Source organism: Lineus longissimus, chromosome 5 (assembly GCF_910592395.1).
Source record: "Lineus longissimus chromosome 5, tnLinLong1.2, whole genome shotgun sequence".
Classification (NCBI taxonomy): Eukaryota; Metazoa; Nemertea; class Pilidiophora; order Heteronemertea; family Lineidae; genus Lineus; species Lineus longissimus.
The window spans coordinates 13848338-13874365 of NC_088312.1; the positions used below are offsets into that span (position 1 = coordinate 13848338).

The 26028-nt window shown below is 43.7% G+C and overlaps 1 long non-coding RNA gene across 2 annotated transcripts; it reads right to left on the reverse strand.

Moving 5' to 3' along the window:
* Positions 1–163: 163 nt before the first annotated feature.
* On the reverse strand, positions 164–25250 carry LOC135488401 (uncharacterized). 2 transcript variants are annotated; one of them, XR_010446965.1, is made up of 5 exons: positions 25166–25250; positions 2223–2280; positions 1869–1927; positions 1305–1409; positions 164–579 (listed from the first exon to the last, which is right to left on the reverse strand). It is a non-coding gene; the product is annotated as an uncharacterized LOC135488401 (long non-coding RNA). The 2 variants fall into 2 exon arrangements; XR_010446964.1 differs by lacking the exon at positions 25166–25250 and adding an exon at positions 2371–2954.
* Between the last annotated feature and the right edge of the window lie 778 nt (positions 25251–26028).

Sequence of the window (26028 nt, forward strand, 5' to 3'; positions counted from 1 at the left end):
ACGACCAGACCGGGGACCGGGTGGTTATTATGATTCGCTGTCAACTTTTGTTGTATGATGTTGAGATCATTTGAAAATGAGTATTCTGCTCATCCATGTCTGACTCTAGTTATATTGTTGCATTTGGTTCTTATACCTTCATGATGGAAAATGACAGGTGGAAAGTTACTAGTCTTGACCCAGTTTTTGTCGATTTAATTGTGAATTGGATATTTGTATGATTTGTACAGAGCAGTGGTAGTCGTTCAAACTCTGATTATGTTCATGTCATATTCAGAAATTTCTTTTTGCACCATTTCAGCATTTAGATTTCAATGTAGTTTTTTTCATTGAAATTTGGCCTTATGTCCATGGCCACTCAAAATCTGAAAATGACTGGACATCATTGTATGTCATGTACTACAACTATCTAATGTTTCTTCTTATTCTGATAATAGTCTGTAACAATGTCTTTTGGTAATTCCTTCATAGGCTCCCACGTGTTGTGCGTCGAATCATAGCCATCCCAACTGATGAGTCCCTCCCTGACCCCATTCTTCATCCTATCCTTCAAGATCTTCTCAACTATAAAGTGACCATCTGAAAAAAAGAAGAAATAACTAAGAGCTATTAATCACTTCCAATCAACTTCCAATGAGCTTTTCAGTCAGCGCTGAGAAAAACAGAAAAGTACCAAATTAAAGACCTGGTTGGAGTTGAGTATGTCTGGCAAAGCCCTGCTGACAATCTCATGGCTACAGAGATCCAGGGACTCAACGACCTCTAATCGGTGACTGAGCTACTCACCATTGAGGTTCCTCACATAAGACCACACATGTGTCTAAGCAAATACATGTAGTTAGCAAATGCTGGACATACATGTAGATTTCAATTGTGATTTCTGTCAAACATGGCCAACGGTAAATAAAGAATAAATCGCTTCGTCCGTATTTCAAGGAGGATTGACAAATGGGACATTATCTGGTAAGGCACTCTCCTCGATCGTAACCTGCTTTGATTCCTTTGCAGCAAATCATTTCTGAATAACAAAACAAGCTACCTTGTCACAAATTTAATTGTGTCCAACTCTTTAAGATATTACATGCAGCATCATACATGTAAAAACTATCAAAAAAGATTTGATTGAAGATGATTTGAGAAGATTTCCATTTATTCTGGAAGGCTAGCACAGTGCAGTCTTTGTATTGAGAAGGATTTTGGCAACTTCTGAGCATCGAGTCCTGCCAGTTTTAGGGGAAGGGGAGGGGATTGCATGACTTCGATCACATCCTTCTGAAAAAAATTGATCCAGATTAATGCCATACCTGCACATTCTTTGCCACAGTGACCTTTCTCTTTTTTGCAACAGACTTGGCATTTGTTTCCTTCTTGTTCCTCTTAGAAGGTTTTACAATTTCCACACTAATGGACTGAAATGAATAGGTGAAATTAATAAATCATATTGTCAAACCAGCTCCAGAGTAGGGGAAGTATGTAAAGATTATTCAGAAATTAAACACAACGATCAAATGATGTTGTTAGAAATCTTCCTAATTGACATCTACATGTATGCTCAAACAAAGTTTTAAAAAATAAATCAAGACCAGAAGATATACAATCGCAACTCAACCAGAGTTAAACACTTTAATCGGCTAACTGTCAGTGGAATAGAGTAATGCCATCTGGTACAGTGCCATATTGCTTGCCAGGTTTGGCTGCTTTGGAATATTTTGCAGTTCAGTTGGGCAACCGTGGTCTAGAGTATTAGCAAAACAAAACAAATGAGCAATTGCGTACAATCACATTTACATGTAGCTTTATAAGTACTTGTACATGTACATGCAAAGGTTAGCTACATGTATGATGAATTTTCGATCAAAATGGCTTACCCCTTCAGAATCTGATTCTCCACCTGCTACAATACATGTAGGCGTTGCTCCTGAGAATTCTGAAAGACAAATGAAAAAAAATCACTAATCATACGAATAAGGGCGTTTAATTTGTTCAGTTCGTAATCAAGGCTTGTGCTAGAAAATTGTTGGGAAGACTATGTATTTACAGCTGATATGCAAACATAACATTCTTGTGAACTATTCTAACTTGCAATGGATGTTTTGTTATCTTTCAAATATAGAGGTTGCCATATGTAAATAGCATACTAGTACATGTACACATAGCCATGCACATCTGGTTATATGGAATTGCAGGAAAGCAAGAAGATGTGATTTATATGAACGAAATACCTTGAATGCCATTTGAGCTGGATCCTGACGTCGTTGTAGTTGGAAAAGGGTCCTGGTTCTGAAATGATAAATTGGCAGAAGAAATCAGCAAGTTATCTGATGTATCCCACAAGAGGAAGGCCAGCATTACTGTGGTAAATCGGCTTACCTTTATTAGTGAAATGGATGCTTTTATCCAGCGGTCTAGGCGATGATGCTGTGGTCGCGGTACTCGAGCTTCAAGAGGCCCGAATGGGATCTCGGGCGTATGACGGCGTGGCTGTGACCCGTCTGGGTCGGTCAGAGATGACAATCATGATGTTTGGATTTGGTGGGCTCCTACTACATCCTCCCCCTGCCTGAAAAGGAAGGCGTGTTCCCAGAGGAACCGACTGACAAGGCAAGCTAGAACTATGCCACTGGCGGTTACTGAGAACAGCGCTAATTAAATAATTGAAAAGAACCGTAATTATACAAGGTAACGCTAAACTCAACTGGGTATTACTAGTATGCATGTGAAATATATACAGAACAGTCATGGGAACAGATATAAAGACACATGTAGGTTCATACCACATGTGGGAAGTGCAATCATATCATAGCACAACAAATGACAACTAATAAGCATAGTTAAAAAAAAAAAGAAAAAAAAGTCGGCAGTGTACATACAGTTAACCGAAGCTTTAACTATCGGTCATAAAATGTCCTGAATAATAGAAGCTGATCACTATCACATTACTCAGGCTCACATATAATTACAAATAATGAGGAATATTACAATTTGTACAGGGCTTTCAGATTGAGGGCATTGCAGGACAGTATAACTTCTGGCGGCAGGCACAGGATGCGGCTGAGAACTGGAAGCACAAATGAGCAGCTTTCCCAAGGCGTGGTGACTGAACGAGGTAGATAGGGGGCATCACTCTCGATAACAAGCCGGGAAATTGGCATAACTCGGATGGCCTCCCGCAACTGAATGTCACTGCAGAGTAAGCTGGAAATGCAAAAATACACGTTCGGGCATTGTGACCAAGTGGTAACATCCTCCTGCCTCCCAGTAAAGCAAAGCAAGTGAATAGGGACATGGGTAAGTCTCAGCTCTTGAATGAGCACCAGCATAGAGGCTAAAGCTGAACCATCTCCAGAATCACGGCAGTGGACGACCAGGGATTTGTTGAAGTAGTCAGCGAGTGGGAGAATTGACCGTAAATAATTTTCATGACTTTGTCTTTTGTTCTCAAGATGACAGCAGGATGATCCTCGGCAGAGACGGCAAAACCCATAGTCAAAACCAATCTCGCCAACGGCAACACACTTGGGATGTTGTAGGTAGGAGACGAATGAGCGATTCCCCTGCTCCCTTGCAAAATGTGGGTGGATTCCGATGGTGAAGTTAAATCTCGGTTCTACAAGTTCTGGTATTCTGCTCCAATGATCAGGGTAAACAAAGTTAGTGATTCCTCTTATGAATTTGTGGCCGATATTTCCGGCCAGTGGCCTAATTAGCAGGCATACAGGCACCTGCAAGCACATAGAATTAAGGATAAGCAAGGAATAATGTTATACTTATAGTGGAGTGATAAACTCAAGGAATGGCCTTCAATGACGGAATGACGGAATATATTTACAATCCACAGAACACGAATATGTACATACCTGCAAGCACATAGAATTAAGGATAAGCAAGGAATAATGTTATACTTATAGTAGAGTGATAAACTCAAGGAATGGCACTGGGCCACACCAAACATTCACTTAAATAGGTATAAGTATATATATTATGTAATGATTAAAGGTATTAAAGAGCATTAAAACTAGTGTATTGAAAAAGGCAAGACCAGCTTGTGCTGCCATCTGGAATGGGCAGCACAACTATTAAAGACATTAACCCATTCTCCCACATACACCCCCTACTTATAGAAATTTCTCCCGAAATTTAGTTTAATAAAGGTTCCGAAATTCAGTTTAATAAAGGTTGGCGTGAGTCAGGTCAGTGAATAAGATTGCAGGTAGTGCAACAATTATATAATATGGCAATAATGACGAGTGAGTGACAAGGTGATTAATGATGATGGCGACTATGATAAGTGATATATATTAATGGAAAAGAGAACACACTTTTACTTAGCATTAACGGCAGAAATGCTCGTGGGCCTCAAACAAATTACTGTTTGGCAATTTACCTTCTCATGTGTCCGCTTCTTGTATACGCCTTGGTAGCCAAGTTTCTTCATCTTTGGGGCGAAGAAGTCATAAACAAAATTTGACTCACATTATATACAGAACATATATATATATACGTATACGCTCAACCAATGTACAATACAAAATCACACAAATGTATTGCCAGTAAGCACTGTAGCATTCAACAATATAGTATTACACTGGAGACATAATCCGGATAGCAGCCTCCAAAGCAGAGGGATGACTCTGGAACCTGCTATCCCCAAGAAGCTCAGTGATCAATAACACCTACTGGCGCCATTCCGGAACAGGACCAACATGCTGTGAAAAAACATACTGTCCATCCGGACGCAGCCAGTCCGGTGGCCGACGTCGTCGACTTGACCGACGAAGAGTCTCCGATTTCGCACTCTCTGAATCTGAGTTCGACAGCGCGTCAGAATCCAGAGATGGCCCATCGGAAACCAAAGTTGACGGAATCGTCGCTGTGTCAGGAACATCCTTCAAACTAGCGGATTCTCCCTTAGTTGCCCCCTCCAACTTTTTCAAAGACCTTCTTGGCCTAGGAATAGGACGGGTCAACTGAGAGTCACCGCTAGGCCGACATAAAGGATGGTCGGACTGGCACGAAATCGGGAGCAGCATATTTCGGTGTAGACATTTGCGGGAACCGGACTCGGCCTCTACCACAAACACCGGAATATCTGGATTTGACTGACAGGACACAGTATAAAACTCATCTTCCCACTTGTTGGCAAGCTTGTGTTTGCCACGGTCCCCAACACGGCGAACCAACACCTTGTCGCCGATATTAAGTGTAGCACCACGTACCCTAAGATCATAATGCTCCTTCTGCTTGATTCTGGAAGCTTCCAATTGCTTCTGAGCAAGGTCATATGCGATGGCTAGACGTGAACGTAAATCGTCAACAAAGGCGACCTTTGAACGTGGCTGAGCAGACGGGAGCAAAGTACCAAAATGAACATCAATGGGAAGACGAGGTTCCCTGCCAAACAGGAGAAAGTAAGGTGAAAACCCTGAAGAATCATGACAAGAAGAGTTGTACGCATGAACAAGACTAGGAACAAAGCGTTTCCAATCCTTCTTCTTATCCGTGGGGAGTGTGCCAAGCATATTTAATAAAGTGCGGTGAAAACGTTCACAAACTCCATTCCCCATAGGGTGATCAGGTGTTGTGCGCGACTTGGAAATATTCATGAGCTTGCACAGCTCTGAAATGACCTTCCCAACAAAATTATGACCTTGATCACTATGAAGACGCTCAGGGATACCATAATGGACGATATAATTGTCGAAGAGAACACGCGCTGTTGTAGCCGCGGTCTGACTTTTGGTAGGTATAGCCTGAGCATATTTAGAAAAATGGTCAGTGATGACTAGAATATTTTCATAACCATGAGACGGTTCCAGCGATAAAAAGTCCATGCACACCAACTGCATGGGCTGAGTAGTGCAAATGCTGACAAGTGGAGCATGCTCCTGAAGCTGCGGTTGCTTCCTCTTAATACATGGAAGGCAATTCCGAACCCACTTGTCAACTTGAACTGACATTCCGGGCCAAAAAAACCGACGTTTAATAAAATCGAGAGTCCTATCTCGTCCAAGATGGCCTAAGTGATTGTGGAACCCTTCAATCACTTGGGGACGGAGACAGGATGGGACCAAGATCTGTTGAAAGCATTGACCATTGAACGTTAACCTTTTACAGAGTAAACCGTCCAGTAAAATCAAGCTGTCCCAATATGAGCATAATTTTAAAAGTTCCTTGTCCTTGTCCTTCAATAAATCCCTACTCGGACGCTGCTGGAATTTGACCCAATGATAAAGCTGAGAAATAACAGGATCAGCTTGCTGTCCTGCCCTGATATCAACCTTAGGCCAAGGGGAATCAACAAGCAAAACCTCGGCCGATGACAAATCATTCGACACAGACATACATAATGATTCAACCAAACCATCTCCACCCTGTGCCGCCTGGCAAATGGCCTGAACACTCTCAATTCCAACTGTGGACCAAGGGAACCGTGACAAGGCATCTGCATCCACATTAGAAGCACCTGGGACACAAGATATGTCAAAATGAAAGGCAGAGAGGTCAGCCAACCAACGATGCCCTGTGGCATCTAGTTTAGCAGACGTAAGAACATAGGTTAAAGGGTTATTGTCAGTCTTGACATGAAAATAGTTGCCATACAAGTAATCAAAGAACTTCTCCGTCACAGCCCACTTCAATGCGAGAAATTCTAACTTGTGAGCTGGATAATTACGCTCCGCTTTGTTTAAACTCCGACTTGCATAAGCAACAACCCGACGTTGGTTATTCTGATTTTGATACAAAATAGCTCCGAGACCTGAAGTGCTGGCATCAATGTGGAGTTCAAATGGAAGCGAAAAATCAGCAAAGCATAAGACAGGAGGACTGGACAACTCCTTTACTAGTGAGACAAAAGCAGACTCTTGCTTTTCTCCCCATTTCCAGGAAGAAGTGTTGGCAACTTTTGGTCTGCCCTTCTTGGGCGTAGTAGCCGGTAACAACTCATTTAAAGGACGGGCTAACGTCGAAAAGTTTCTTACAAACTTTTGGTAATAGCCTGCAAACCCTAAAAATTTACGAACATCTTCAGCATTCTGAGGGGTGGGCCATGATCGAATGATTTTGACTTTATCAGGATCAGCCTCAACGCCCTTCGCTGAAACCAAGTGACCTAGACGCAAGGGCCCAACGCGCCGCGTAGCGGCAAAAAAGCGAAGCTGGCGAAACATTTATAACGGGTCACCGTCACTTATTATTGGACTTATAGCGCATTTACGGGGTTGCAACTATTTTGCTTTATAGTGTCACCAGGAAAGAAAAGCATGCGACCTAACGCCGATCTATTTGTATAAAGTGATAATTGGAAGGTATATAGTAGGAAATATCAATAAAATAATCATTCCATGTCGTCTTTTGAGGGCATTTTTGATTGTAAAAAATATATGTGTACGTCACCGTAGTCTCTGCAATGATAATTTTATCAGAGCAGTCTCGCGCAAGTAGAAGTTCTTTACCTACTAGTTCTTCACTTATTAGTCTCAACGTCTGGCGCAAAGCCAGACGTTTTCCATTACGATTTCACTACGATGTTTGACAATAAGGAGCAGTGCGCGAGATATGCTAATGAGCAGACTTCCCTCGCTTGAGTTTCTGAAGAATGTTCCATATCGCGCTAAGCTCATCACTGCTGATTATGACAGGCGTGCAGCGGTAGGTATCTGCTCCCCAACTTCCACCCTAATACGGAACAATAAGTTACCATTTGATGAGAATGGGACAATGCCCTCACTGTGTATGGAGTCATAGGGATAAGAAGACATTATTCATTAGTGTTGGTACAAGTGATTTTGCCCAAAAAGCATGCGCATTCAAAAAACACATGCAAGGTATCACGTACATGTAACATGACCATGACGACGTGCAGAAAGTGCACTGGCCAGTGCATACCCTATGGCTATGTATAGTAAACATGGTAAACATGAACAACATCATTATTCATCGGCAGTTCATTTTACTCCGAGCTTTTCCTGAAACATATTGCCATGATGATTAGGCCTACCATGTACCATGACCAATAACGGCACTAGATCATGTAGATGTCAACAAGTTCACATGAACCGTATAATCCCGCATAATCCCGCATGGCGCATGTGGGGCATGCGTCTAAACCAAAGCCCCAAAATCACTTGTTTTGGTCTATTTCACTTGTGTTTCCCCCGTCTCCCAGTCCATAATACATTTACAGTTTACAATCCCCGATCATGGCCCAACAAAAGGTCATCGGTTGACTAAAGCCAAGGAACACAACTGTTCAATGGATTTATAGTTGAATGCGATCAAACTACATCTTTTCAATCGTGGATTGTAAATTTAACCCCATGGGCCTAGGGAAGGCCCTATAACAATACTTTCGACACAGTTATTATCTCCGCTGCCTCCACCATGTTACACACAGTGCTCACTGCTGATTCTAAAATGCGCCACCTAGTCAATTGCACTATCGTCATCACCTCATCATACTTCATTGACATTACAGGCACACATTGACATAGACCACTGTTGCAATCAACGACACAGTCGCTATCCAAGTAGCATTATAGAGGTAATTATCATTATCATACCTCATTAGCATGTGAACCAATCGCGTCGCGTCCTTTGCGATCACGGCAAAGCCTCATGGAATAATGTCTTTCAATGTTGAATAATTTTTCATATTCCATGCCTACAACTTTAATTTCTTCATAATCCATGGCTAGAAGTTCAATACTAATATAATATCCAAGATAAAGTTACAAGAAGTAGTCAATAGGGGTCTCTCACCTCTCACTGTATGTCCACACTATTCACGCTTGTACGAGGAATACATTCAATGCTGAATCAAACAACACCCAGTGCCCTTACTCTGTATATTAGTCACTGGAAGATGGCCCATTTCACTCCTTGCTTCTACTTCACCTATAGTCTCATTGCAAACGCCTCAGTTCTATGATATCACATTCACTTTCAGCTGTCATGCAACGCAACAACTGTGCTATCTGCCATCGCACATCAACGAAGAAGTGCAGCCGCCCACATTCCACCTCACGTCTGTCCGACCAGCTGCAATCCTCGAGGACGCCCCACTGTACCACGATTTCACTACGATGTTTGACAAGAAGGAGCAGTGCGCGAGATAGGCTAATGAGCAGACTTCCCTCGCTTGAGTTTCGGAAGAATGTTCCATATCGCGCTAAGCTGACCACTGCTGACCATGACAGGCGTGCATTGGACTGGTACAGGTTGGAACTGAACATTGAATATGCTGGTGGTGACGCTTTCTGATGAGAAGTTGGTCGTGACTGATGCAGTATCCTTGGACTTGTCCACAGCATCGTTCAATCATTGCTCTCTGAGCTGCCTTGATTCTGTACCCAAATACTAAGACCAAATGCCTGTTGACTGTGCTTTAAGAGAGACTGGCGCCATGCCTAGAGATATGACTGACCCCTATTGGCAAATTTGTATGACTTTATCTTGCCTACCTAGCTGCTGCCTATAGTCTCCCTTTAACTGCGGAACACTTCAAAGTCGATAAAATGCCATGTTCCACCTTTTAATGTGTTCAGACTGCCATTTTCAAAATAATCAAGTCAGGACACTGCCTTCTAGTCTCATAATAAATTTTGCTTTCCTCAATATATAATAACATTTCTTCTTCTTCAATGCTTTCATCATTCCAAACTTCTCCTCCTCTGACTTTTACAGGGGTACAGTCATGGCAATCAAAACCCAAATACTGAGACCAAATGCCTGTTGACTGTGCTTTAAGAGAGACTGGCGCCATGCCTAGTCTCTCTTAAAGCACAGTCAACAGACACCAACCCCCTCAGACTCAGAAACCACAAATGCCCAACCCTTCCTGCTACCCTAATACTTCTGGATACTTTAATTTCTCCTTCAAGAATATACATTTACTGGGTTTTAACTTCAAACCACAGTCTCGCAGCCTCTGAAACACATTTTCCAACCTTTGAAGGTGTTCCTCCACCGTTGCCGAGAAAATAATGATAGCATCTAGATACACAAGACACTCTTTTAAGTGCAAATCCTGTAAACAGCGCTCCATTAACCTTTGAAAAGTACTGGGAGCATTTGTGAGGCCAAAAGGCATTAAATTCCACTCATAGAAACCAAGATTCCCAGCAGTAAAAGCTGTGCGACATTTGTGTTCCTCCTCCAATTCAACCTGCCAATATCCTGACCGTAAGTCTAACGACGAGAAGTATTTGGCCCCAGCAAGGCTGTCAAGAGTTTCATCTATCCGAGGCATGGCATAAGAATCTCGGATATTCCTTTTATTTAGCTGACGCATGTCACAACATAAACGCAAACTTCCATCCTTTTTCCGAACCAGAACCATGTTGGAGGCCCAAGGGCTTTTCGAATGACGGATAACCCCAGCCTGCAACATTTCCTCTAAGTGTTGTCTAACTTCTTCAAACATGGCGGGAGGAATCCGCCGATGACGCTGTTTGAAGGGAATGGGATCGTTTAACTCAATCCGGTGTTTGACTAGACTAGTTTTGCCAATTTCCAGATTGGATAGAGAAAATATGTCGTCATAACGACCAAACAGACCTTCAAGCTTGGAGACGTCACCGCTCCCCAAATGAGACAAGTCAATTTCCTCGAGCACTTTCCTTCTATGAGCAGAGTCGCAAGCTGAACCGGGACCCAAACGATCCGACATAAGATTCATGGAATATAGGGTGGAAGATTCAGGAGTCATAGTACAATCAGACAACAGATCCTCTTTGTGGCAAACTGTATTGCCCTGAGACAGCCTACAAATCACAGAACGACTAGGGAGAGTAACAGATTTCCTCCCAGGGTTATATACACAAACTGCAACCCTCTCCTTCCGTTGCCCATGCATTTTGACCAGACTTGGAACAACTATAACATCGCCGGGCAATGAAATACCAGGAATACCTTCGGCAATAGCCGATGTAATTTTGCCAGTTGAAGTACCATGACAAATACCATGTACAGTTACCCTCGAATCTGGACCAATAACAATCGGCTTTGTTGTCTGAACTTGGCCTATAATTGGTTCAGCCTGTGACACCAAAGTTGAGAAAGCTAGTTTCCATTGCTTTGGCACAGTACCTACAGGTTGAAAGCGGGATAAAAGATTGGTTCCCACTAAGACAGGCACCCTGAGATTATACTTGGTATTGGGAACCACAAGTATAGGAACCAAGAGCTCATCATCCGAGAATGGACAGGTTACGGACGCTTCAACATAACCCAAGTACGGCAATGGGCTACCATTGGCGCTTGAAATGTACAGAAGATCAGAAATAGGAAGAATAGGCAAAAGTGAAACGAAGTGCTGTTGGTAACAATGCTCAGAGATGGTACTTACCATCGAGCCAGTATCCAATAGACATGACAAAATCTCGCCCTCCAATTTGATGAACGACTCGTTCGACTTGCCAATTAACCCCTTAGGCAAAGAAGAGGGTGCTAAACACTTGGAGCTCACAACAGGTCGGACCTTTGGAGGTTCTGGAGGTGGGGACCTCCTTCGATTACGATTTGGATCAGAACGAGCATGACAGCGACTAAGGTGCTCCTTGGGACTAATAGGCTCGCTTCTCAGTGTCTGTCCCCCGACACTGGAGCATTGTCTTTTAAATCCTTCCCATTCGACTTAGGGCACCTTCGACTGAAATGACCCTTCTCGCCACAGTTAAAACAAACAACATTTTGCTGTCGTTTCTGTTTATGTGCCTCAATGGCAGTCAACTTGTCCTGCAATCGCTGAACTTGGTCAGTGAGAGACTTGACGACATCAGACTCAGGACCAGAACCGACAGTGACTTGACTAACATGTACTTGAGAAGAACTATTAGCTGACAAAGTCGCTGGTAGAGCTGGAGCAGCGAACTCCTGCTCCAAAACCCGAGCCTGCAACAACAAGGAGTGATATGGCATAAAAGAATCATAAAGATGGCGGAGACCAAGCCGAACCCTCTCATCCCTCAATCCAGACCAGAATTAACTACGCAGCATCTCTGGGCCGGTGACAGGGACGGCATCTCCTAGCAGATTCAATATATCCTCAAGACGACAACCCCAAGAGGCGACTGATTCGCCAACCCATTGGGCTGCAACATAAAATTTCTCCAACAGCTTCTCCGCTGGCAGGACATTACCAAACATGATATCAAATTTATGGAGGATTTCCTCGACAGTGACATCTTCACCCATGTGCAAGAGAACATCCGATGCAGGATACTTCAACGATTGACGAATGGCCTGCAGCACAACGCGTGGCTGCTCAGCCTTTTGCAAGCATTTCACCTCATATCGCCACTGATTGAAAGACACAGAATTCTTAACATCCTTTGAGCCGGAGAATGTAGCAATACGCGGCTTACCATATGTAGAAACTTGAATCGGCTGAGAATTGTACCAAGGCTGAGATAAAGGCAAGCCTGGGGAATTGACTGGTTGTGCCTGGTAACCCGACCAAGGTTGCGACATGGGCAGAGTTGAAGTCTGCCCTGAAGACACAGGAAAGACAGGAGCTGACCACTGCTGAGGAAGATGAGAAGTTCTCCTATGCGAAGAAATGCCAGGTTGTGACAAAGACCGTGGCTGTGAGGCATGATGCCCTGGATGTACCATCGAGTATGCTATGTCAGGCAGAGAAGACACAGGTTGTGACGCAAATGCATGCTCCTCGTAGCAAGAAACGACAGGCTGTGAGGACGCTGGTTGTGACAAAGACCGTGGTGAAGAATACTGGTTGTGACTAGTAGTCAAGGGAGGTTGAGATAGAACATTTTGATGACCAACAGGCTGCGACCAAGACAAAGGATTACGAAGGATATGTTGTGACGAAGAAGAATGATGAAGCGTTGATGGAACAGGTTGTGAACTAACTCTTTCCTGAGGCAATAGCGATGTTGGATAGGGCTTAATGAAAAGTTTACGATGGGGGAGACCATGTGAAGGACGACCCGAACACCCCGCAACCTTCCATGGAATCGCTCCTTGGTGTACTATAAATGGAACCTTCTTCGGCATCTTCTAACGTAAGGTCTTGTAGTAATGACGGAGTGTCTTCTTGCATTAATGTAGTCATAATTTTGTTTTTTATAGCTGGGGATAACAAACGAAGGTCCCTAAGTACCCTCAGGGCCCTCCTTTCATCTCCCCCTTCCGATTTGATTGATGGTGATTCCATTCTGATGATGTATGAAATTTATTTGGGATGGTTGAATTTTTTTTTTTTTTTTTTTTACTTTGACCTGTAATAAAAGAGGAATTTGAAATAGACTATGATGATTTTGGATTTTTTTTTTTTTTTGAAGCCTGAAAGAAATTGATGGTGATGCAGCAAAATGACGGTAAACGATGGTGGAGGGATGAAGTGAATGATGAATGTCATGAAATGAGTGCAGGGTTAAATAATTTCAAATTATAGACGTGCGTTGTGTCACAAGAAACTTTTTGAAAGCAAAGTAATCGACCAAGTTATTTATGAACAATTCTACCCAAAGCGCTATGAAATTAACCAGGTGACTTTATGACACCAAACTAATCTAAACCCATGCAAAATCATCTAAAAAACCGAAGCTCTATGAAACTTAACTTAAAATGCATTCACAACAAAAATGTACAACTTAATGAACATGCCGGCCATAAGGTACATGCAACATAATGAGAATAACTAAATCAAATGTCAGTGATCACATAAAACTGAATTTCACAGTGTCAGTCAACCAAAAAGAATGTTCCAACGCGGTCACAGTTCAACGTAAGAAATAAAGGAAACGAAAATGTCAATCCCTCTGAGTAGTCAACACAGCTCAGTGTTAAGCGAACCAAACAAAAAAACGAATGTGCACATGACTTGGAGGTAGAACACCCCCCCGTACGCGTCGCGATTTTCAGCTATTCGAATACTAGTATCTACACGATCCAGGTCGTCACTTCAAATCATCATGCATTATCGATATCGTAGGGTAGACTCCCCGGGTTGGTTTCAATCATTGTTGTCAATGAACGGCTGAGCCCCCAAATGTGGCCGATATTTCCGGCCAGTGGCCTAATTAGCAGGCATACAGGCACCTGCAAGCACATAGAATTAAGGATAAGCAAGGAATAATGTTATACTTATAGTTGAGTGATAAACTCAAGGAATGGCCTTCAATGACGGAATGACGGAATATATTTACAATCCACAGAACACGAATATGTACATACCTGCAAGCACATAGAATTAAGGATAAGCAAGGAATAATGTTATACTTATAGTAGAGTGATAAACTCAAGGAATGGCACTGGGCCACACCAAAAAAATGTGGCCGATATTTCCGGCCAGTGGCCTAATTAGCAGGCATACAGGCACCTGCAAGCACATAGAATTAAGGATAAGCAAGGAATAATGTTATACTTATGGTAGAGTGATAAACTCAAGGAATGGCCTTCAATGACGGAATGACGGAATATATTTACAATCCACAGAACACGAATATGTACATACCTGCAAGCACATAGAATTAAGGATAAGCAAGGAATAATGTTATACTTATAGTAGAGTGATAAACTCAAGGAATGGCACTGGGCCACACCAAACATTCACTTAAATAGGTATAAGTATATATATTATGTAATGATTAAAGGTATTAAAGAGCATTAAAACTAGTGTATTGAAAAAGGCAAGACCAGCTTGTGCTGCCATCTGGAATGGGCAGCACAACTATTAAAGACATTAACCCATTCTCCCACAAATTGAAAATGAGTTTGATTCTCTGCCTCGAGTTGGGTAAATGACCTTTTGGCATGATCCACCAAAGTTTCAACATGGAAATGTCCATCCCAGAAGGCTCTTTGGAGATGGACTTGTCTTACTGCATGAGATGGCCTGATATCCACAATATGGGCGCGTTGCTCTGGGGAGAGATTTAATAGGAGATTGTAGAGCGTCCTCCAGTGAAAAATAGCAACAATAACATTGGGAACATGGGGACGTGGAATTATAAGTTCTCCCGATATCTGATACGCTGCTGCCACTAGGTAGGTGTCTTCCTTCGAGTTGAACTGCGCATTCGGTTCTGCCGTAAACAACTGATGGTATAGTACGTATTGCAGTAGGTCGTCGTTTGACTGTAGCTTAAGAGTTTCCACGAAGAACTCCAAAATGGCAACTAAAAGGTGCACCCAGTCCTTAAAATCTTGATCACTCGGGAACGGACAGTGAGGGTGCTGAAGAGAATGGAAACACGCACTGGTCTCCTGCACTTAGCAAGTTGTACACGCAGTTGAAATTTGCAGGAGCCAAGGGCAGTGCTCATGAAGGACATGACGATTTAACTTTGTTCCAATTCTTTGGTCGCACAATCCACACAAACGAGAGTGTGTCTTTCTTTTTCTTGCTTGGTCCTGGTATTCTTTTGGTCTGCCTTCAGCCATGTTGCTGCAATCAGTAAATAATAAAAGATCATAACACCAACCAATTAACATTATTTACAGTACAAGACAAAGTTAATGAGAGGTTAAAGCTGTAACTATTAACCACACAATTGCTAACACTTTCAGTGACTGAAGCTTTCACTATCAATCATCCCCAAAGATCGAGGCTGAATACAGAAGCTTTTTACTATCATATTTATTCTGGTCTTAGTGTTATACCGTCTACTCAGAATATGCAGCCAGCCATGCCGGTGGCTTGATGCGTCGGCCTGTCCTGGATCTTCGCGGCTCGAATAACTGGGCAAGGTCCCCTTGATCGATTGCTCTAACAGGATCTGACTCATCTTCACTCTTGAGTACTGGTGGCGGACGTTGTTCAGCAGGAACATCTTTTGCTCCGGACTTGGGGTCCACGTTCTCAGTTGGAGCATCAAACAGCTGATGTCTTTTTCTGCGCAGCCACAGCGGGACTTCTCGGTCTGAACATTGCTTTAGTTTGTCATGGTGTTGGAAAGAGTCCCCTTTTCTATCCCTGATCTTATAGAGGGGGTGACGGCACTCCACGACAAGGAATGGTCCCTTCCACGGGGCTCTCATCTTCTTGCTGACCCCTATCTTAACTGACTCATCCAGCTTGAAGACTAGATCTCCTGGCTCATATTTAAACTCTGTCAACTTGACGTCATAGTCGCGTTTCTGGCGTAACTGTGCCGTTGCCAAATTTTCACAGACTGTACGGTGTGCCTTCGACAGGGTTTGCCGTAGCTGGGTTGCCCAGCTAGCCGGTTCTTGTGACTCGATATTAATCCCTGGTAAACAAAAGGTTATATCCGCTGGCAAGAACACTTCTCGCCCCAACATCAACATATTAGGGGTGAAGCCTGTTTGATGGTGTTCTGTAGCATGAAGAGCCATAACGAGTAGGGGTAAGTCTCTGTCCCAGCATTTGTATTTTCCTTCTATGAAGCATCTAATCATCTGAACAATAACCCTGTTGTACCGTTCGACTTGGCCATTGCTCGCAGGATGATATGGTGTCGTTCTCGTCTTGGTTATTTCAAGGAGTTCACACATTGATTTGAAGAGGTTGCCTTCGAATTGACGTCCCTGATCCGTGTGCACCGACAGTGGGCATCCAAAGGTTACAACAAAGCGTTCGATGAACTCCTGCGCTACCAGTTCGGCTGTTTGTTCAGGGAGAGGAGCCATTTCAATCCACTTACTGAACTGGTCGATCATACTCAAGATGTACACATTCCCCCGGTCACTCTGAGTAAATGGGCCCAACAGATCCATATGCACCCTTTCCATGGGGAACCCTGCATGATGAGTTGCCAAGGCTGCCTTGGACTTGCGTGCCTTCTTGTTTACTCCACACGTATGACAAGTTGCAATGTAAAGTTGTACATCAGTTGACAGTTGGTGCCAGAAGAAGGAGCGTCGAATTCTGGCCACAGTCTTATCTCGACCAAGATGCCCGGCAGATTTTGAGTCATGGCAGAAACGGAGAATCTCTGCTTTCATGGAATCTGGTACCACAAGGCAGTTTGTTGAGACTGGAGGTTTTTCCCATTTATAGTATAGGACCCCTTCCTTAATAAGTAACTGGCTGTGACAACTCCAAAGTGCCTTCGTAGCTGGGGCTGCTAGGTAAAGATCTTTCGAGGGTGGTTCATCCTGTTCCTCAATCCACTTGAGGATTGGCGCGACCTCCTTATCTGCCAGTTGCTTTTCACGAATCCCCTCTTGGGAATATTGACCAGAACAATAGTTTTCCTCAAGTTCCAAGGTGTCAAGGTCCCCTGCCTCCGATTCCTCATCAGTGCTGTCATCTGCTAGAGTTGCAGTTCGGACAAGGGGTGGTTGGTGGGCTGATTTCACTGCAAGTGGCAGCACATCATCTACATCGTCACAAAATCTTTCCCACTGGAATTGGGCCCTGGTGCAATAGGCACAGCCTCCACAAGGCAGCGACTCTGGGGACCGACCTGCCTCATAACAGTTGCATGGCTCCAAGTTGTCTGGTATTCTCGATAGACCGTCAGCATTTGAGTGTCGAATGCCTGCTCGGTGCATGATTGTCATATCATATTGGGACAATTCCTCAAGCCACCGTGCTAGCTGGCCTTGAGGGTTCTTAAAACGCATGAGCCAGGACAAACTGTTATGATCAGTTCGCAAGATGAATTGCTTTCCAAGGAGGAAGTGACGAAAATGACGAGTGAACTTGACTACTGCCAGTAGTTCTCTTCGCGTGGTGCAATATTTCTGTTGAGCCGGAATGAGGGCATTACTGGCGTAAGCTATCGTCCGCTCTTGTCCGTCCTGTAGTTGGGAGAGTTCGGCTCCAATCCCAACTCCCGAAGCATCCGTATCCAAAATGAATTGCCCTGTCGGCATGGGATAGGATAAGCATGGTGCCGATGACAGCTGTGTCTTCAACCTGTCAAATGCCTGTTGATGGTCCGATTCCCACTGAAATTTGGCATTCTTGCTAGCAGTGTTTAACTCATGTAAAGGGCGTACAATTCCTGCATACCCTTGAACGTGTTCTCGATGGTAATTTGCGTACCCGATGAAGGACTCCAACTCTTTCCTGGTGCAGGGAACCGGCCATTTTCTAATGGCATCTTCCTTCTGGGGTGTGACACGCACTCCCTCTCGCGTTACCTGCTTCCCAAGAAATTCAGTGTCGGCCTGAAACAATGAACATTTCCGAGGCTTGAGTTTGATATTGTGCAGGCGGAACCGCTCAAAGACTTCCTTCAGGTTGGCGAGGTGGTCATCAAAGTTTTTACCCAGGACTAGAACATCATCTAGGTAAGCTAAAGCAATTTTCCACGTTAAACCTCGCAGAATCAATTCGATGGCTCGCTGAAATGTTGCCGGGGCGTTACACAGGCCAAATGGCATCCGGCAATGCTCAAAGGTCCCAAATCTGGTAACAAAAGAAGTCTTACATCGGTCTGATTTCTTGACTTTTATGTTGTAATAGCCTGAGGCCATATCAAGACTGCTGAAGAAATAATTACCGGCAAGTGTATCAAGGCAACTTTCTACCGAGGGAATGCTATAAGCGTCCTTTAATGTTATTTTATTTAAATCTCTGTAGTCCAAACAATAACGCACGCTCCCATCTTTCTTGCGAATAAGAACTGGAGATGACGCCCACGCCGAGTTGGATGCTTGGATGACCTTGGCTTGAAGGAGTTTTCTCAGATGCTCTTCCTCCTCTGTCTCAAAACAAAGCGGTGTTCTTCGCAGCTTGTGTCTGAATGGGGGTGCATCGCCAGTGTTGATAGAGTGTTCGACATCCTCAAAACATCTAACATCATGGTCATGGGAGGCAAATATACCTTGATACTCCAGCAGCAGATGGCCCATACTGACGCTCTGCTCTGGCGTCAGCTCCTTACATGAGCGTTCAAAAAGGTCTTTTAAATGGTATGGCAACTTATCCCGGAGTGATTCAAGGGCTTTCTCTACTTCGACCTCGGATGGTAGGTGTACCTTTGCAATGGCTGGTTGGCTACCCGATTCTTCGTCTTCAACTATGTCGGCTGTCTCACTTTCCAGGATATCAGTCGCCTCCACAGCTGATCCCAGGTTGCAGCCCCTTGGAATAGTGACCGTCTTGCCCGTTAAGTTAACCACATGTAAGGGAATTTGACTTCCGTTCTTGGCCAAGACTGATGGGAATTGAAGGCCTTCCATATCATTGCTTGGCTGGAATACGACATAAATATTCCTTCGAACTGGTCTCACCACTCGGGCTGTAAATCGCTTGACGGTGTTGGGAGGGATCACCAGTCGTCTGTTCATCTCTACCCGCTTGATAAATATATCGCCGTCCCCACCAGGGTTCCTTTTCAACGAGACTGGTACAGATGTACTGGCAACAGTTAAAGAGTTCCCTTGCAGATCAATAATAGAGCTTTGAGCGGACAAAAAATCAAGTCCCAACAGAAGTATATCACTTATCGGGGCAACATAGAGCTTGATGTTAAAATTCTTCCGTCCGATTCGAAGTATGACATCCTCCAGGACGTTGGCCTCCATCAAACCATCTTTGGATGCTCCTTTCAAATGTGTTTTGCCTTGCAATGGAGGTGGGTTTTCCAATGAGTCATAGAAATCTTGGCACATCACTGTAACCTGTGCTGCTGTGTCCACCACCGCTGACACTGTCTGTCCTAATATTTCACACTTTACTGTCAGATTGGTACTGGTAGTCTGACCGGATACTTTTGAAACTTGGAAAGTTGAGGAGGATGTTTTAATGCTTTCTTCTGTTGTTGTTGCTTTCTTGGTGTCAGCCTCATCTTCTTCGTTCTTTTTTACCTGGGAGGACTCTTCTTTGTCTACATTGCCTTCAGCTACATTTGTGTTATGTTTTGATTCTCTGGATGAACTGCCTGGATTGGTTGCATCAAACACCCCCCTACAGCTTAAAGGCCATATATCAAGGTTTGAAAACATGCTTGATACTCATGAAATATGTTGAGGGTTAAAAAAACAAGATCCCAGACATTAAAAAAATTCTATTAATAAAGTCATTATTTAGTTATTTCAATTTTCAATTTTAAACTATTTGAATTTCCCACCACAGACAACTTTAGATTAGTTCCACGTAGATCAGGTCAGTCAGAACAAAGCAAGATGGCTTCCGCATACAGTTCAGAGAGTGAGAGCAGTGAATTTGAGGATGTTTTGGTCGATACAGAAGGATATTTAAACGTTGAGCCGTACATGTTTGAGCCATTAATATCACTAGATCATAATGAGAGTGATCATTCGGACGAAAGTGATTAGAATTTGTGGTTAATCAATTTGCATGGCAGACCTGCGGATATAGCAAAGAAGACATTGATAGACGGTTGCAGATGCATAACATGTATGATTTTTGAACAGACTAATGTTGCACAATATTGTTTCGCCTCGTCAGTGTTGTATCGCCAGTTATGTCATGACGCTGAACTACTATTGAAAAGTGACGGTATTATGCACAATCATCTTGACGTGACGATATAATGCCGTGCAACGTTAGATAGGCCTAGATGTCAGATGACAATAATCTGTCATTGACAGTGGCTGTCACTGACACTGACCTGTGTCGCTGTCGCCTTGCTATGGCTGGAACACAAGAAGACGCGGTATCACAGGCCCCAATAGGGCCTACACATTATGTATAACAACCGACCTCAGCAGGCTCGGGCATTAAATGCAATTGACATGGTTGGAACAGCTGTTTTTAACAAGTGGCATTTAATATTCAGTTGGATGCAGATATCCGGCTTCATGTGATAATCCGTATCGATAAAGTGATCACTGCAAAGTTTGGCCGAAGGCCCAGGCTTCCAACACTCCAAACGTTTGCACTTCCGAATCCACAGCTTCCTCCTCTCTCGTTCAACTGGCTTTGGAAATTCATGAAAATGGGTCCCATCCGTCATTCGATTGTTCTCTGTGCTATCCTTGACACAATTCGGAGCCACACAATACACCATAGTGAATGAAACACATTACTTCCAGGTGTGCATAATTAATTAAGGCCCTCCTGCTTTTATGATTGCATGACATGTACAGATAACCTGATCTACATCACAACTTTTGCTGAACCCGCCGCCTGGCTCTAACAAGCCAGTTGCTAGCCTGATTAGGTAATCAAGTTGTCAAACACATAATTGGCTATATCTTCAAAATGGATGGAGATAATTGCATTTGGTTTTCTGTATTGTATAAAGTGTTAGGTACACTTTTGAAATCGTCTTACAGCAGAAAATGGCAAAAAACCTTGATATATGGCCTTTAAAGTTTCAGCGACACACCCCGGTGCTAGGATTGGAGAAGTATTTGATGTCGATTGCTTTGGCTTCAGAGGTGTAGAAAGATTGAAGCCCTGACTACTAGTATCCTTCCTGTCTTCCTCTATGGACTGGTTAGTAATAGGTAAGCAGTCGGCTATAACCGACACATTCCTACTATTACTCACAACGTCGATGGGACTGGGACAGTCAGCTGTCACTAACACCTTTCCCAAATCGCCATTGCCTGTATCCTGATTTGCACAGTGAAGTGGCTTCTGATAGGAAGTTTCTTTGATATCTGTAACTGAAGACACAGCACCCTTGATTTGTGGTAGCTTCATAACAGTGATTTGTATTGCCGTGTCTTCGAAGACATCATGTAAGACTTGTACGACCTTTGGCCACTGTAAACCATCTAATCCACAGCCAATCTTCGGAATAGACAAGGCCGTGTAACCATTCTTGAGAAGATGCTGTTTCATCGCTACAAGGCTTTCACGCAGGTCTGCATAACATGGTTTTTACCAGTGGGCCTGTTTTGTGACCAAGTAATAGACGTGACGCTGCTCCCGATAAAGAACTCCTATTTGGCCTACTGCGACTTGCTGGGCTAATAATTCCTTTACTCCGTTGTATCTGGATTTAAATTCTGATGCAATTCCGGCACCCATGGCAAAATCCGCACTAACGCAGTGAGCCAACAGTTCTGTTTTTTGGCTAAAGAGGTCTCCAATTTTTTCTGTGATAGTGAACTGTTCATTTCGGCCTTCCATTTTGACTTGGGCAGGAACACGGCCGACCTGTTCTGCCCCTCCTAGTTTAACGTAGACTTTGATGAGTCAGCCAACTGGTTAGGTTTACGCTGACTTTTTGTTGGACAATCTTTTGAGAAGTGGCCATCTTGGCCACATGAGTAACAGGCGCCAGATACTCCCCGGGGCTGTGTGGGGGCAACTGATTTGGGGGCGCTACTTGCTGAGGTGGGTTCTAAGCGCTTCAGAGTTTTAAGTAGTTCCACCATAAGTTCCTGGGTTGTTGAAGAGCCCCCCTGACTTGGTTTAGGGTTGGTCGGACTAAAACGATCCTGTTTGACGTTTGCACTCCGCCAATTATTGGGGCCCGGTGGGCGTCGTATTTGGCGTATCTTACCAAACTGATCCTCCTCCCACTCACACTCTTCATCATCGTCCGGTAATGCTAGTCGCCTTGCTGTCGCTGTTGGTCGTATAGATCCATATAAAACTTTCTGATTGGCACTAGTCAGCTTCATTAGCTTTAGGGCTTCATGGATGGTCCGTGGGTTTTTATCCATGACTACTTCTGCCTGCTTCTCTCGGGTCCCCTTGAGGAATACTTCGATAGCAATCTTGTCAATTGTTCTTTGACGCGCTCCAGGGTGAGCATCAAGGGTAAGAAAGTGTACCCTCTGTGAAAATTCCTCCAAGCTCTCATCCTCCTTCTGTTTTGCTGCATGGACCTTCCGTCTAGCTGCTGGTGGGGCATCCTTAATCTCGAAACGCTGTTTGAGTTGATGCTTCAAGGGCTTATACTCCTTGAGATGAAGCTTAATGGCATATTCCAATGCTTTCTTGGCTAGGCAATCCATCAACCTGCTGGCTTTCTTGGTCTTTCCCCATTTTCTACGATCAGCAATACGCTCAAATTGAAAGATAAATGGCTCCCATGCCTCTTTAGAGTCGCCTGAAAATATTGGCATCTTTGGCAATGGTGGTGTCCTGCTTCGCTGCCTGCGACCTTTATGCTTCCTCCTGGCTCGGCGACCATACTGTTCTCTCCGTTCATCCTCAGACGATTCAGAATTTGTTTCCTCTGATGTGTCTTCTGCACTTTCCTCAGATGTTGATGACTCATAAGACACAGTATCTGTCTTCTTGGACCCTTGGGTTGTAGGCTCGTCCTGCACTGCTGATGACATTTTCTTCGTGCCACTGGTCGTTGGTTTGTCACGACGAGTCAGTTCATTTGGCTGAGGTCCAGCTTGCTTCCTGTCTTGTTTCTCCGGTTTTTTGTCCCCAATACCTGCTGCTTGATTTCCACCTGCCGCTTTCACGCTGGGACGGCTTCTTGACCCCATGTACACAGAGTCTGTTGGATAAACATTCGACAGCTTCTTTACCAATGAAAATTCACCATCAGTCCTTTTCTCGTCACTTGGTGGTATACTGGAACTTGCATCCGGGGCTTGAGAAGCCTTCTTTTCACCTGGCCTGTCTGACTGCGGTAAACTCGAAAACATGGTTGATGGTTGAGAGGCCATCTTCTCACTTGACAAGGGGGGGTTCAAAACACCACACGTCTCCTCTCTGGGTCGACTAGAAAATATGGGGGGTGGTTGACAAGCCGTCTTCTCACGTGATGGCGAGGAGTACATAAAACTACTAGCCTCCTCCCGGGGCCTACTGTATGACATCGCCATCGGATCTCTCGAGCATAACATGCCGACTATTTGATCGACTGACTCCTGCAACTGCGCTGCCTCATGCTGTATCTTATATTGAAATTCTCCAATTCGTTGATCGTTCTGGTTGGCGATGTTAGCAATTTCCCGCAAACGGTGATCAACTGTACACTGTAGCTGTGCAACGTCATGTTGGACTGTATTCTGGACTTTACTGATAAGCTGCTCGTTCTGGCTGGCTAAGTTTGACAGTTCCCGCAATCCCTCTGCCATTGCCAACTGCTCTTCTGCGGGGGTTGTGCCATCTTGGCGGGGGGGGGGGGGTTGAAAAGCGAAAATGCCTTTTGCCGTCAGTTCCTGACAATCTTTAAGGGGTACGTTAGTACCCGCAGCTAATTCTTCCGGCGAGTGAATCCAACCTTTTTTTCTTAAGTCCTTGATACTTTGATCACGCGCCCCCCCCCCCCCTATGCCATTGATCTGTTGCAATGCCTCAATTGATACCGTATTTGGATTCATGATACAGAAGTCTGAATTGGTACCGGAATATATATTTACAGATAATGACACTGAGATAACAGAATGAAAACTAACAATCAGAAATCACATGTGCAATTAAAATTTTCTCACTGACATATATAGCTAATTAGCATGGGCTGTAGGCCCTACAGTATTATAGCAAAACAGTGACAGAGCCCAAATTGCTCCGATTAAAAAACTGACACACACACTACCAGCCACAAGGGCACAACTGTATAAGCGAGGCTGATCAAATACAAATAAACAAATCATAGAGTGCACAACTTGCGCTCGGAAATCACTGCACACTATAAACAGTATCGGCAATAGAAAACACTGATGTACATGTATGCAGAATACACTACAATGATATACGCACGGACACTGTCCCGTAGCACTGTAACTCACACATTTACTGATACACAGAAATCTGAACCGGGGCTCCGGAAAAAGAAAGCTGAATTTCTGCTAAACTGCTCTAGTCACGTGTCGCTCCTGCGGTCACAGCCTCTAGGGAACGCAGAATATTTCACTTCTGACACCAATGTGGTAAATCAGCTTACCTTTATTAGTGAAATGGATGCTTTTATCCAGCGGTCTAGGCGATGATGCTGTGGTCGCGGTACTCGAGCTTCAAGAGGCCCGAATGGGATCTCGGGCGTATGACGGCGTGGCTGTGACCCGTCTGGGTCGGTCGGAGATGACAATCATGATGTTTGGATTTGGTGGGCTCCTACTACATTACTCGTACAACTGGACAACACAGATGGGGAGAAGGTTTGCAGATTCCGGCCAAATCTTAATGGCTTATCATATCAGCCTGTCTGTTCAACCTCAATCCCCATCCTTCTAAAGGAATTTGCAGTATGTTTTTGGATATCAACAAGCAGCCAATTAAAAGAAAACCCTTGAAACAAGAAGACGTAGATACATGTAAAAGATACATGCACAATATAATTGAGACTACAACTTAGAGAACACATAGTTGGAAAGTAGGAAGAATAAAACTAACCTCATGACGACTTGGGACAACCAAAATGTTTCCTCTTCCTCCTTCCTCGACATTGACAACGAAATCTTTCTGACCATTGCCTGAACTTGGACATGGATCTAAAATTGCAATTAAAAAAATGGTAATGTTCTATGAAAACAATCAGGAAACTTTGTAAAATATTTTAAGAGGTCGAACAGCAAAGGCTAATTTACATGACTCAACAACACAATACTACCAAATCAGCCTTCCAACTGGGAGAAAATTAAGACTGAAAAATGGACAGGTAGGCGAAATTCAAATAAGACTTCTTGGCAGTTCGGGAAATCCTAACTGCTAAAAGTGAATAATGTTGGTAGATGTTAAAACGAAACATACCACTAGAACTTGTTGAGGGACTGGAGACCAATATGATCTCACCCTTCTTTAGCAGCAGATCAAGTTTCTCCAAGTCGGCATTTCCAAGCACGCTTAGATTGTTGCTTTTACGCAACTTGGCAACAATGTCACACGGCATTCCTAAGGCCGCAAACTTTTGTCTACTGAACTCTGCATAGGAAAAGGCTTTTTCAGGCTTCTTCACAAATGAGGCTGTAACAAGTAATGTAAATAGATTAATACTCGATAACATAAAAACGCTTACTTTTGTTGAATAGATCCCAAATATTTACCAAATTGGTGGATTCCATTCAACTTCAACTCTCTAATTAGGACGACTCCCTATTAAGGACAACATTGGTCAGTCCCAAGAGGTTCCAATACGCCTTCTGAGTATGATAGTCAACGAATTTCATTGGTGACTTATTACCTCAAATTAAACCTATTCTTCATTTGTAAGTAACAGCAACAAATGAGGTCAGTATTTACCATAGAGTTCATTCATT